The sequence below is a fragment of the Rhipicephalus microplus genome, chromosome X (genome assembly GCF_043290135.1).
Source record: "Rhipicephalus microplus isolate Deutch F79 chromosome X, USDA_Rmic, whole genome shotgun sequence".
In the NCBI taxonomy this organism is placed as follows: Eukaryota; Metazoa; Arthropoda; class Arachnida; order Ixodida; family Ixodidae; genus Rhipicephalus; species Rhipicephalus microplus.
In genome coordinates this window covers 51,449,029-51,463,365 of record NC_134710.1, presented here as the reverse complement: position 1 = coordinate 51,463,365, position 14,337 = coordinate 51,449,029, and the positions used below count along the sequence as shown (strand labels likewise).

At 46.3% G+C, this 14,337-nt stretch overlaps 1 protein-coding gene across 1 annotated transcript in view; it reads left to right on the top strand.

The window, feature by feature from the left end:
• Positions 1–1,909: 1,909 nt before the first annotated feature.
• LOC119176032 (uncharacterized) overlaps positions 1,910–14,337 on the top strand; it is a 113,412-nt gene continuing 100,984 nt past the window's right edge. The window contains exon 1 of the mRNA XM_037427140.2: positions 1,910–2,107. The gene's annotated coding sequence lies outside the window, so the exon portion shown is untranslated. The remainder of the gene's footprint in view (positions 2,108–14,337) is intronic.

Sequence of the window (14,337 nt, the reverse complement as noted above, 5' to 3'; positions counted from 1 at the left end):
TTTTCCATACCCTACCCCATTGTTTATGTTTTAATGACTGGTACCAGATCCTTCATAGCGTTGTATACCTTATCTCCTAGGACATTTTTTAAATACAATTAAAATTTGAATAAACAAATGATAATTTCTCTATTAAGAAATTACATTCAGTCAAAAATAGGGTACCATCAATGTCTTGTAATATATTATAGATTTGTGCTTGTTCTTTGGGTAAGAAAGTTACAAAAATAAATGCAAAGTGTCTGTGGTGTCTTATGAATACACCCTCGTTGACACTACGTTCACTATATGAGCCAACAGGCATGAGCATGAATAAATATAAGCCGCAGAAATAGTTAGGTAAAGCAGTTATCGAAGAATGGTTGGAGATCCCGCACGTGCTGCAGGTAAAAAAGAGGCCGCAATTGCTTACTTCCGAAAGAGACTAACCCCCGTATTCACAAACGCTCCTCGACTCGACTTCCACCCTTCACTTGACAGGGTTGAGCACTGCGCCCCCGCTCGGCTGAAAACGACGCTGCGATACCCAAGAATTTGCACCAGATTATTGCTGATGTGCAGTGACTTGCCGTGCCTAGAGACGGCGCTCCCATCGGCTTTCTGAAGTGAAGGTGAAGAGGTTGAGTGAAGGGACGTTGTAGAATACGGGGGTAACTTTAATTACTGATGGCAATGTTCTGGTAGGCAAAACAAGGGTTCGTTTACTCCTTATCACTACTTTACAAAAATTACACGTGCGTCAGTGCACAAAATAAGTGGCACGAAAGCTGCAACAACCACACGATAGAGGCACGAAGACAAGGGAATGATTAGGACTGGCACTGACATCAGTGCCAGTCCAGTCGGTATTCTGTCTTTGCGCCTCTCCCGCGCGGTTCATGTAACTATGTAATAATACCAACTAACCCGGTCACACGCCTTACTTTAGTTATATTCAAGCTCGTTTAGCAACAGTCGGAATGTAACAGATGCGTTGCACAGGAGCTTTAGAGATACGAGCTTACGGGTAGCAAATGCTCTACTATTATAACAGAAATGTTATAAAATGGCATAACATGACATAGGATGGCAAAATGGCATAAAATGTCGCGGCTGAAATTTGCATAGAAAAAGCAAACTTCAGGTGGTGTGCACTATATTTATCTTTCCTCTTTCACTAAAATCGATTTCACTGCAAGTGTACCCACAGACACTGCACTGTTCAGTATTGATTTCCAGAAAATAGATTTAATGACAAAGATACACAGCCACACGGTACAGTCAAGGTCGTTCAGAGATAGAGGCAGGAGGAGAAAGGTAGGGTGGTCTGCCAGGACGGAACCCGGTTGACCACCCTACTCTGGGCAAGCAGGAAAAGGCCTCGAAGCACACGATAGGCTTGAAGGCTATCCGCTATACTGAGGGTCTGAAAAGACTGGTGACGAACGATGTTGCACGAGTCTAAAGCAAGAGTACACCTCATTCCGACGATAGGCCCGCCTGCACAGTTGACTATCGCAGGGGCAAAGGTAATGATCGGAGGGGGGGGGGGGGGGGGGCAAGTAAGGTTCTGCAAGGAGGGTCCAGAATGCGCACCTCTAACGGGACCACCGGCGCGACAGTCGAGGGTGTACTTGGGCAGAAGTCAAAAACCGCGGCGCGTCTCGTGCGGCCGCGCACGTGGTCGGGGCCCGGCGGCGCCAAAGACGCGCCGCGTGCGCGCGCGCGTCCGGCACTTTCTCGCGGCGAGAAAGGGTGCCTGTTTTCCGTCCGCCCCCTCGTCGGCAGAAGATGCACGGCAGCAGCTCATTGGCGGAGTGGTGAGGAATCACCTCGGCAGGCCCACCGACCCCGATCAGACGTGCCCCCTTCCTGGGCGAGAGGGAGGCCGACGTCTTGCGGCGCGCGTGCCCCCCAGTGCCAGCGGCTCCTTTGGCACGGACGCTCCTCCGCAACGACGCGCGCCAAACAACGTCCGGGCCCCCCCCCCCCACCGGATACCTGCCGGCCTGGGGTCCTCGCCTCTGGATTACAGAGCCGCCGCAGCGCTGGATTGTGCGCCGCTCGCGGACTCCGACCGTTGTGTGTGTTTGCGCGTGTTCGGCCGGCCACGACAACCACCCGCAAGGTACGAGGCATCTCCCAAACATCTCGCGCGCGCCGGCGGGGCCTTCTCTGCACTCGCCTGTCTGGAGAAGGCCCGGCCGAACATCTTTGATCGTGTGGAGAACATCGGGCCCATGTACGACCGATGATGTCGGTGTGTGTGGACAGTTTGGTTAAAGTAAACAACGTCATTGTGAAAAGAGACTGGGAGAGAGAAAAAAAAAACTACAAAATCTGCGGATGCTCAGATTTCGTGGTTTTTTCTTTTTTTCGAACACCTGTGTCCAACGCTATAGTAAGCAGCATATGTCCTATGGAAATTACGATGAAGTATAAAAAACCGCGCGAAACCACTCATATACCCAAATGGGTCCGAATCTAAGCGACTACACCCGCTAATTTATCAAAGCTGGTATCTTTAGATAAAAAAAAACGGAAGTGACGCCTTATCTAAACACGAGCTGTTCCTTACCCCAACACCGGTTTCCACGAGCGTCATATCGAAGTCTTTTATAATGATCGCACTTAAATACAGCCAGCGTGACAGCACGTTTTGGCCATTTGGCGCGCATCTTCCTTTTACGTACGGCTCAGCACCAGGGAAATCCCGACGATAACGACGGTACGCTATCGCTTGTTTCTTTCCGCTCTAAGGAGGAGGGAGAAGCTTTTCAAACTGAAACCGGAAAAGTGGAAGACTACGTTTGGCAAAAGGAAGCACGCAGTATCTGTTTACGTAAGACGTAAGAAGATCGCGACGGGGTCCATCTTAAAACGACAGCGGTGATTGCCATACGAACTGCACACACTGATTGCGTTGCACAGGTCTGCTCCCCAGGACAATCATCATTGCCTATTCGCGGAAGATGCATTACCGCAACTTGGATTACTTGTATTTCATCCACTGCGTTCGCTCAAAATATAGCGTCGCATTATAAGCAAAATGGACGTGTTATCTTTCTCTAACTGTAGTGCAGTATACGACGCATCCACCACTCCAGTTGTTAGTGGAGAGATCGGTACATTAGTAATAGCAGCTAGTTGAATCCGCAAGCCACGGCACTGTTAACTAATACCTTGCCACGCATAGAGCATTCTCCGGAAGTGTCGACCGCGGGCAAACACTTTGTGCACCAAAAACTTCGCCCTCTTTGTTGGCGAGTTCGCTGATAGTTTTTCTGATTTATTGTCGCAGAAATGCAGGTCGATCTTGCGAAACAGCCACTTACGGCATCTTTAACGCATCCATATCGATTATAAGCCTGAGTACTTTCATTCGTTATAAACTGCCATTACCCGCGTTTCTTAGTCGGAGAATATTTTTCTGGTTTACGCTGAATCCTTTCCGTGGTTTCCAGTTAAGTAGAAATGCAGTTAAACAGGGGCACAATTTCAGAATTAGATCGAAAATATGTGCGTGGTTCGTATGACACACCCGTTTACCAGGAAGTGCTCTGTGCTTTAGATTCAAGAAATTTCGCAGGGCTTTCTGTGTTATATTTGGTTCTGACTCGGTGGACAAAAGAAATAACACTTATTCTGTAGTGCCTCCTCCAAGTTTTTCCGAAAATTGCCGTTTGCGAGTCGTGCTGATATATGGACGCATGCACTGTGTCTTCAAGCATGGATGCAGGCCCGGGTTAGAAATGTCGTCCGTGGAGCAAACGAAGACGCTTCAAAGAATAGTTTCGTTTTGTTTCTTTCGCATTGTACAGCGTCACGCTTTTTACAAGATGATTTTGTGGCAGCATATATTCTCAGTTGTTATTCTGGGAAGGCGAACAGACGAGAGAGTCCGTATGTGGAGGTTGTACATCTTGATGGAAGGCCGCTCTTCCGTGGGGAGGTCAGGGTACGTTATCAAGTAAATGACACGCGCCAGCAAGCCACAGAGCAGCGGTAGTCGAGAGAGACCTCCGCTATAGCTTGACCACCGTGCCCCTAATCAGACGCGCACCGAGCGATAGCCGCCGCTTGCGACAGCGGGCAATTAGGGATCTCGTAGGCCCCTTATTATGGTCACTCGTCGCCGCGCTGTACCGTTACGGCTGCCCGCGAGAGCAGTGCGGCAGAGCATCCCCTTTCCCTTTCACCGGCCCAAATATATGCACGCCGCTGATGGCAGCTTCTTTTGTGCGACTCCGGAGGCGCCTATTAACACGCCGGCCCCCGAGACCGACTGGCCGGATCGCCTGGCAGGACGTTGCTTGCACAAATCTGCTCGCGTCGCGCCTCCCTGAGCCTTTTGTCGCCAGGGCACTCGGCTGTTTCGCCAGCGGGTGACTGAAGAAGCACTGGTCGATGACGACTGTGGACGGCTCCGACCAGGTCTCGAACCTTGGAGGCGACCCCTCGGGGCCCCCACTGGTAGCATCACCGCACGCGTAACGGTCGCCTCATGTCGAATGTCGCGCGCAGGAGACTAACAAAGCGCGCTCTTGAGAAAGGGCATCGTCAAGGTGGAAGCGGTTAATTGGCATTCGGCCACTTTCCAAATTTGGCACACATAGTGTATAACGCGCATTCTTTCGTATCGCATCGCGAACCACATTCGATATGCATTTTTTTTTTCGGTTCAGTGGTTCATTGACAAAAGAAACATGCAAGTACTATTTCGCATACTTTCTTTCGCGTTCCGTCCCTTTAAAGTGTTAATCTTTCATACTGCAGTCGTCGTGGTCTTGCTCGATGATGCGACTCCATGATGCGGGTCGATGATGCGGGTTGATGATGCGTCGACGATTGCAACAGTCTTGATGATACTTGCTCTCCAATATATGCACGTTAATAATTGAGGCGGTAGGTTATGTTCACAACTATCGCACGGGAGTTAAAATGTGATTTTCAGAAAAAGCCTGCGGTTATATAACTATACCACAGCCCTTCAGTCTATTGAGTTTCCCAAAAATCTGATGCGTGAGCGCCGCACGATTCCTTAGTCCACTCATTGCCAGGGTGACGGCTGAATTAAGTATGTATCCTGCCCGATATAATCAAGGCAAAAGGTGTATAAAACCCTGAAAAATAACCCGAAGGGTGGCATATCTTGGCTGCTTGGAAGTAATATAAAAAGTGAACTATTTCAAAAAATACGTAATAATCAGAGATAATATTGCGATACCTTCTACATGTTTGAATCGCAATTATTGATTGATTATTATATTGATTGACTGATTGGTTCATATATTGATTGATTGATTGGTTGATTATTGATTGATTGATTTGTGGAGTTTAACGTCCCAAAACCACCATATGATTACGAGAGACGCCGTAGTGGAGGGCTCCGGAAATTTCGACCAACTGAAGTTTTGTAACGTGCACCCAAATCTGAGCACACGGGCCTCAGCATTTCCGCCCCCATCGGAAATGCACCCACCGCAGCCAGGATTCGATTGAATTGAAATTATCTACGCATTTTTCGGCAAATGGGGCGCTTTGACTCAAACGATTTGCAGATCTCATGCTTGTGCTCGTTATCGAAGGAAATCCCGTCTGTAATTTATTTCACAATTCTTATTTCACTGAAAATAAATTACGTTATAGCCACTGGCATGCCTAACCTACAGTAACTGCAGTAAGTAAAGATTCGCGTTCAAGGTTGTGTCTGACAGCGTCATGAGTCAGCCTAAAGAAGTAAATCTAGTGAGCACGATCCGCTTTTACGCAAACTCTGCATGCAGGTCTAATCATGAAAGGGAAATAGAAATCTAGGCTGGATCTCCGGCAGTAGTTGCCAAAGCGACGCGTTCGCACAGAGCTCGCAAGCTACATTAGAACGCTGTTTCTAAACATCCACAGTATTTTTCAGCGTCTAGAACATGCGCTTACATGCACGCTACCACGGAGCCTAGTAATTAAAAAAATGTCATAAGTGCGCAGTTTTGTAGGGCGTATTTGACAATAAAAAAATGCACGTATCAGGCGCGTAATCACACAGCATCGAGCAGAAAACGTTACAAATGATATTTCTCTTCCCGTTGACCCGTTGATACCAACAAATGCACTTGAAATAAGCCGATTGGTTCTTCCAGATGTTCGAAGCAACTGTCTCTCGAAAAGTACCCCTGCATTCAGGCCCATTCATGCCTGCTTGATACGTGTGCGTGAAGTTTCAAAAAGAAAAGAAACAAACTTTTCTTAAAGGGCTCCTAAACCACCACGAGTTCAATAACAATACAGTATCTTTCTCACCTTCCAACAACTCTTCACCGCCACGCATTTCTTCAGAAAATACATGCAATGTCAGACCTAAGCATTGAACCAGTGAGGATTTCGCGCTTTTCGACTATAAACGCTGCCACCTCCACTTGCGCAGTCGCAAAGGCAGAAAACTAAGTGAAATAAGTCTGTCGTGCATGATGCTCATGCCAGACAAGGCACACCGATCATGCACTAACTGTATAGCAAACCGAGGTAGGCGACAATATATCGGCCAATCGAGAGTTTATTTGATCCTGACGTCATGTGAACATAGCGATGGCGTCACGAATTTGGTCGCATATACTGAAAATAAATAACACCGGGACAGATAAACGCGCTCGTTTTCGTATTTACGCAGGGTGGTATGCAGAATTTTTTTTCTCGGGATACACCTCCTTGATCTAAACTGGTGGTCGGGCAAGCAAATGGTCATTTTATATTAGATTAGATTTGTGGGGTTTAACGTCCCAAACCCACCATATGATTATGAGAGACGCCGTAGTGGAGGGCTCCGGAAATTTTGACCACCTGGGGTTCTTTAACGCGCACCCAAATCTGAGTACACGGGCCTACATTTCCGCCTCCATCGGAAATGCAGCCGCCGCAGCCGGGATTTGAACCCGCAACCAGCGGGTCAGCAGGAAAATAGTCATTTTGAGGTGTGTATGCATGGCGAAAAAAGAATTAAGGGGGTGGGGCACGGGTTCGGAGTGCCACTCCCTGGCTACGCCACTGTATTTTAGGGGATGGTTTAGCGGTCGTTTAACAATATTTTCATCCTCCTTGGGAATGATTCATTGATGGTACTGCTACTGGTATCTCGAGCGCGAGCAGTTTGTACTCCATACGCCCAGCGACGTTAAAGAAATAAACATTCGCGCGCGCGAGAGAGATATATGTGGTTAGTTGAAAAAGTGGGAGTTTCGCCTGAATGCCTTGCTGGTGTTCATATGTAAACATATGGCAGGGGCACAGCCAAAAGTTATTATTTTTTTTCGTGAAAAAGTGGAAAATTTGCCCGATCCTCCTTTTTGTGCGTTCGTACGTCTTTGTATGTGTGCGCCTATATATACACTCACAAAATGTAGATACTTCAGTGGCAGGTGGATGAGAGGGACGGGCTTTGAAACCCCAAACTAACAAACCCTCTGGCTACGCCACTGACTCGACGATGTTTGACAACTCTGGATTCGAAGTTCGCAGTTACCGTAGAAAATGACCAACGTCATATGAAAGGAAGACACACAAATGTTCTAAATGCAATAAATAATGACAGCCACACAATTAAAAGAACACTCCTAACTCAAGCATACAGCTGTCCACATAGGTTAACACACTGGTGAAACAGAATACGATGTTTAAGTGGTTAAGCTTCCAGCCTGCAACAGTTGAGTGCTTCTCGCAGTAGACACGGTGCAGATATTTGCTACAGAAGGAACGCATCGGCTGGTTTATTTTTGTGTATTTATTATTTTTTTCTCAACTTTACCAGTGCGAAATTATTGCAAGAACATTAGTGTGAATGACGTAAGCCAGTGTTAGATGGCTGAGTCATATTAGTAATTGGACGCCCTTTTCACCTAAAACACTATTCTGAATCCTGTACGTCAGTGACGGGATGAACTGATAGATGGAGTGGGGGAAGGATAAGTGGATGGTGGAGTAGAAAGGAGGGGCCATATTATTGAGATGATTGCAGAAATGAGCGTTTTTCCTAACCTCAAGCGACAACCAGGCAATCGCAGTTTGTCACGAGAGAGACGTGCATGGCTCTGAGAGTTTTCACTAACTCCCCAGTGCACTGCTGGAAGGGCACTTTATTCGCACAAGAGACGAGCAAAAGAAAAGCTAAATAAAAAAAATATACGTAATGATTGGAAGGGGATTAAAATAAGGTATTTAACATTGTTAACATGCAGAGGGGAAGACGCAATCCTGGCATTTCCCGGGTGTCTGTCGAATGCTTTCTGATGGGACGAAGTAAACTTTTTCCTGCGAACACGTAGCCAAAAAAGTTCCTATGCCCCCCCTGCCCCCTAAACAAAATCGAATGAGAGGATTGTGCTTTACCGACAAGGACAAATTGTGAGAATAGTTGTTTTTCAAAGCCGTCAGCAAGTGTCCTCCTTTCTACCCCCCCCCCCCCCCCGAAAAGAAGGTCCTGGCTATGGGTCTGTTTTCCTGTTACTGATCAAGGAGGCAGGAAATGTAATTTTAAATAAGTATGACATTTCTATATATAGCATGATGGAATCCGGAAGCAGGTACGATCGCATTTTCCGGTGTTACATCACCCACACATAAATGCGGGTGACGTCTGCTCAGCGGGTGCATATGTACCGCACAGACATAAAGAAACGTACCCAAAAATATTTTCAGACATGTTCGATGTGCTGGAATTTAAACTTGGATCGACTATAGTACCAACCCGATGCTCTAACAGCTACACGCAACATACTCAGTCACTCGGCCACTAGGCTCATCAGTACCATGTCCTTAAAAAAAAAAAAGGCCCTTTTAAGAACGCTGACTTAGTGTCGTCGAGCCACCGTAATGCTGCTTTCGTTGACAATGACGTACCAGTCTGTTTCGGTGGCAATATTAAAAAAAAAAAAAACAGCTGAACACCGTAACGCGTGAGCCATCGCGGCGTCTCGATGTGGACAAAGATTTATCTGCCCATGCAAGCCGCATAAAGTAATGCCGTTTATCTAGTTAGTGGCAAAAAGTTCTAATCAGATCAGGTGTATGTTTGTGACATACACCAAGCGACCTTGACTCAACGCTTCCCATAATTTTGTAGCCTAAGCTACACTGGCCAAGGACGAGCCGTTTCGCTTGGCTTACGGTGAGCAGTTTTGCGCAAGCGCGAGGAGCAGTGACGTCAGATGGCGCACCAGAGAAAGCCTGGAAGCTCCTGCAGTGACGAGAACTTGTGGGCTGGCCCTTGATTCGCGTGAGATCGTTCGCTCGCTAGTCCGTCCGCTCTTTCGCCCGTCCATCCGAGGTTTATTCGTCCATCTATCGGTCCGTGGTCCGTCCTTCTTATTGTGATTCATCAGTCCGTCCGTGGTTCATTGAACTGCTCATCGGTTCGTAACTGACGTATATCCTGGCACAGCCTAGCTAAGTCCTGCTAACTTCTTTAAAATTCAACTTAGCAACTTTCTTGGCCTCTCGTCGTCATCTATGCTTCAGGCGTATTGCCGCTCAGTGCTGTGTGCGCGTGTTCACAAAAATAATAATGCAGTTGAACCTCGCTATAACAAAAACACTGATATAACGAATAGTCGGTTATAGCGAACTACGTAAAAACTTTGGTTGGTCGTGCTTCATTTAAATGACATTTACATTTTCGACGGTGAAACCGAAAGCGCGAGAGCCGCCGTGATATCGGCTGGGAAGAAATGTACAATTCTCAACCGTATTTTTTAATCGTTTGGAAAAGGAGAGGAGATTTCGGTCATCCAGAGAGAAGAAGAAAACTCACCTCACTGATTGTGCCACCGTATGAACAGAAGATTCAAATGTCACAAAGAGGTGGGTAATAATTACCTCGCTTATAGTGTGTTTGAAGACTATAGAGAGTACCGAGCGTGTTTATCCAAGATTTTTTTGCGCAAGCCACATTGACGATTTCTTAGAAACAATCTTTTATCTCTACGTTTACAAAAAAATATTGAGTATAATGAACTAATTTGCTAACTTGTGGTTTCGATTCTGCTTCGTTATGACGAGGTCCAACTATACACATGGATTTTACTGGTGCAAATACCGGGTGTGGCAAGATAGTGCCAAATAAATGGATGTCTATGCATTTTCAATCGAGTAAGGAAATAATAATAAGAATACCGTGAATATAGTGTGGCATTATAGAAGTCTAAAAGACTCATTTTAAGCTTTCAGAAAGTTTAAGTATGTGCGATAGGATATGACTCATGGGTGGGATGTGTGTCCATGCATCTTTCAGCGTGCATGGATGTGGTGTGATGATTTCTGAGCTTTTGCGCATGAAAATCACGATATAATTATGGGGAACGACGTGTTAGTGGACTCCAGATTGTTTTTCTTTCTTTTTTTCTCAATTTTCTCCCCTAAATTTCTTAACATGCATGCAAATCTTAGTACACGAATATTCTAGTATTTGTGTGTGCGCGTGCATGCTAAAGAGCTGATTTACTCGTGACATACGTGCCCACACTGATGTGCTCTGGACATGTATGCAACTGAAGTTGTAAACAATTCCAGTAATACTAGGTCGATCAGAACGTGTTGTCTTACTCGAAAATTTCTGTCGTGTAGCTCGCAATTACTCGCGTTTTTCTTTTTCTCCGCGAAAACATATATAGTACACTGACGCGCAAAAGTATATACGGACCAGGGCCGTGCATGCCGAAATTGCCGCTGGCATCGTCTAGCGGCGACGTGTGTGCTGTCCTGAGCGTTGCGCTGTCGAAGGCACTGCTCCGTGAATGTGGCAGTGTCTCCAGAACCGAGGAGCAGTGGGGGCCTCCACAGATTCAAAACCAGTGCGGTCATGGCCCTCCACTAACTGTCTCCCTCTCCGTCACCTTCGTTCTTCCACCCGTGGAACTAGATACTCCTTGGACTATACTTAAATGACACTCCGTTTCTCAAACTGGCCTAAATATTAAGGAAATATTAGACTTCTGGCACTATTTGTCAGTACAGTGGATGCCTATAGGCAGCACTGCCTCTTTTTGCCTGGTTCAACGTATCTTGCCTCCTGAATTGATAAAGGCTGGTCCTCTATTGTGCAGCTCTTGCGCGAGCACGCGTCAGCGCCACGACTTGAAGATTCCTCTCATTCTCCCCCTCTTTGCTTGCGCCATCCAAGCCCATGAAAAGCAATGAGACAAAAAAAAAGTCGATGTAAGCCTCATTCCTCGTAAGCATGACTTTAACCACGAACATACCTGGGGCACAGCCACAGACGTTTTAAGGGGTTCCGACGATCACGTTATGTTATTGCGTGTATGTTTGTGTGGATGCGCGCATAGATATGCATAAAAATGTAATCATTTCAGGGGGGGAGGGGATGAAGCCTCTTATTAGCTTCGCCACTGAATTGATCGCTTGAAATATCCAATTTTTTTTCGGTTCAGGCCAGACTACCTTGGTTCTTCCGCACAAAATGACCGTAGTGAAAAACGGAAAGGAAAAGTGCGGTCCACGCACGGTCTTGTTGCTGGATGGTTGCGATCGAGAAACTATTTATCATAAACTCATCAGGCCTCCAACACACGGCGAGGGTTTGTGGGCAGACGCCTAGGTGAATCGATGATAATAATAAATGAAGTATTTGAAGTTTTCTTGCAAGGTTCTATTTTTTTTTTTTTCAAACGAGAAACTCGTTCAGAGTTTTTTCCCGCCTTTTCATTTTTTTCACGGTGTATCGGCACTCGGCCAGCGACATGCTCAACAATCAGCGTGCGTAGGATGGGGGATCCCTGTATGACGTTCGCGAAGTAACGTTCTATAATTTTCAAAGATACTTCGAGGTGTGGAGTATCCCTGTATGACGTTCGCGAAGTAACTTGCGATAATTTTCAAAGATACTTCGAGGCGTGGAGTATCCCTGTATGACGTTCGCGAAGTAACCTTCGATAATTTTCAAAGATACTTCGAGGCGTGGACGTTGTCACTGGAAGGGGAGGTGTTCTGTGTGGCCTCGCTGTTGCTCACCTCCCAGTCGGCAAAGTCGCCTTCTCCGAAATGCTTGGTGCACAAACGTGCGCTGGAGTTCAGTTTATTGCCGTTTCTGAGCTTTACGAGCCAGGCGTCGTGATGCCCGTTTTCCTTGAAGCAAACCCGTAAATTTGAAATTGCATACTGATATTTCGCATGCGTGGTTGATTAATTGTGCGCACTATGTCACCGAAAATATTGGCGAAGCTTTCGAAGCTTTTGTTTCTATAGATGCCAGTGCACATGGGACAGTTGTGAAACGAAGCAATTAAGAGATCCAACTTTTCACGTCACGACAATGGCAGCGCCAATGTCTCAACTGGTGGGCCTCGTGCGCAATAACATCAAAAAGATACAAAAAAGTAGCAGGTTATCGCCAAGTTGCACCATTGCGAAAACATTTTTTTTGTATTTTCTTACTGTAAACTGAGGTTTAACAGTCGAGAAAACATATAGGGAAATTAAACTGAAGCATGCATGTCCCCTGACCCTTCTCGTGGTGCTCCCAAACTCACGCTGCCCATAATTCGTGAAAAGTTATTCACCGTGGTATTTTCTATTTACTCGTTTTCGTTTCGGTCCTGCCGGTGGGCGTGATGGCGGCCGCCTGCGTGTAGTTTAACCCCAGTGATGGTGACGTCGTATACGAGCGAGCTTTCCAGCGATGCTGCGTCGGATTTCACTCATGTTCAGCAGCTGTACCGCAGAGAACGGGCTTGAGTGGTTTTAATAACATGGGCCATTTCTCCCCACTGGCACCCTCCTACCTGCTCTTCGAATGCGTGCCGAGTTCCACGGGCGGACTGCGCGGTACTGGACTCACTGCTATGGCTCGCTTTTTCTAGCTGCGCGGAGCTTTTCCTCCCCTCCTTCTTAAAAAAATCGCCTATAATAAAAAATACAAATCAAATAAGCGTGTACACGAACTGTATTTGGAAAATTGATGCCTCGCATGCCGTCCACTGAAGCAAAACTTCGCCTTTCGTCGGTTGCGGCCAGACACTCACAGAATAGCTGCCACCGGACCACGGGGAATAATTTAGCGCTCTCTGAAATTCAGTCCTGCTTCCAGGGCGAGGTCTTCGCTGCGAGGTCCCCAGCCACAACTATCGCGGTAATCACGAAAGCCACGGCTACATAGCGGCCTTTCGCACGCGAAGTTATGGATCGTGGGGCCTTCTAATTGGCTGAGAGCAGTGATACACGCGTGACGACATCGCTTCAGCACCGAGTCTAGGCGCGAGAAATTTCGAAGTATGCGGTCTCTGCTCACAAGTACCTACAATAATAAGTCACATCCAAACAAAACTGCACGCATTCTTCAACGCCCCTGTTTAGTTCAGCCGAACTTCATGTTTTTCATTAGCGTTCCATTATGCTCATTAACTGGCTGTGCGCGTCAGACGCTCAGGCAGGAAAGTTAGACAAGGAAACATTGATATACACGTATTTTAACCACTCACTCGGAAAACTATTAAGGTGGACAAAGAACATCCACTTTACTGTCGTGTTCAGTGACGCGGCAAGCTGTAACAATACTTCTGTTTCTGCTAATGCAGCTCAAGATTTCGAGTTTGATATTTGCCGTAAACGTGTTATGGCGGCTTCATGAGATGACATCAGCGTCACCTGGTTGATACAGACTGCGAATAAGGCACAGAATGCTAAAAAGAAAAAGCCAGGGCGCTGTGAACAAACTAGTGTCCATTCTGCGGGCAGCTGAGATAAACTTCAGAAAATAATTTCATCAGGTACCCGCATCACATTCTTCGTAATAAGAAACCTCCACCTCCTCCCCATTCGTGATAAATTTTCTCCACTAGGCATAGTTTGCTTGTTGAGATTGCGCGTACACACACACACACACACACACACACACACACACACACACACACACACACATATATATATATATATATATATATATATAAATTTATTTATTTATTTATTTATTTATTTATTTATTTATTTATTTATTTATACTGATATACTTCCGGAGCTCCTGGCCCCTGGTATGAGGCCAGAACAATACTCCCGACAGCAGGTGGCTCACCTAGTCGGCACGCACACCTCACAGGTGTAGCTCTTCTGGTATACCGAAACGATTCTTATTCATTGGTTCTAAAGGTGCAGCTTTCAAAAGCGTGTTTCACTGAATGCCAAAAGCGAACTTTTAGCCGAGAACAAGGTACCGAACTCAGAGAGCTTCTCATTGATAAGTTGTTGTTATTTTTTGTCATTATGCGATTGATTTCGAACATGACGCAGCATGAGTACAGCCGAACCTCGTCTTAACAAAGTAGCGTCGGGACCACAAGTTAGCTCGTTATATCCGATATTCAT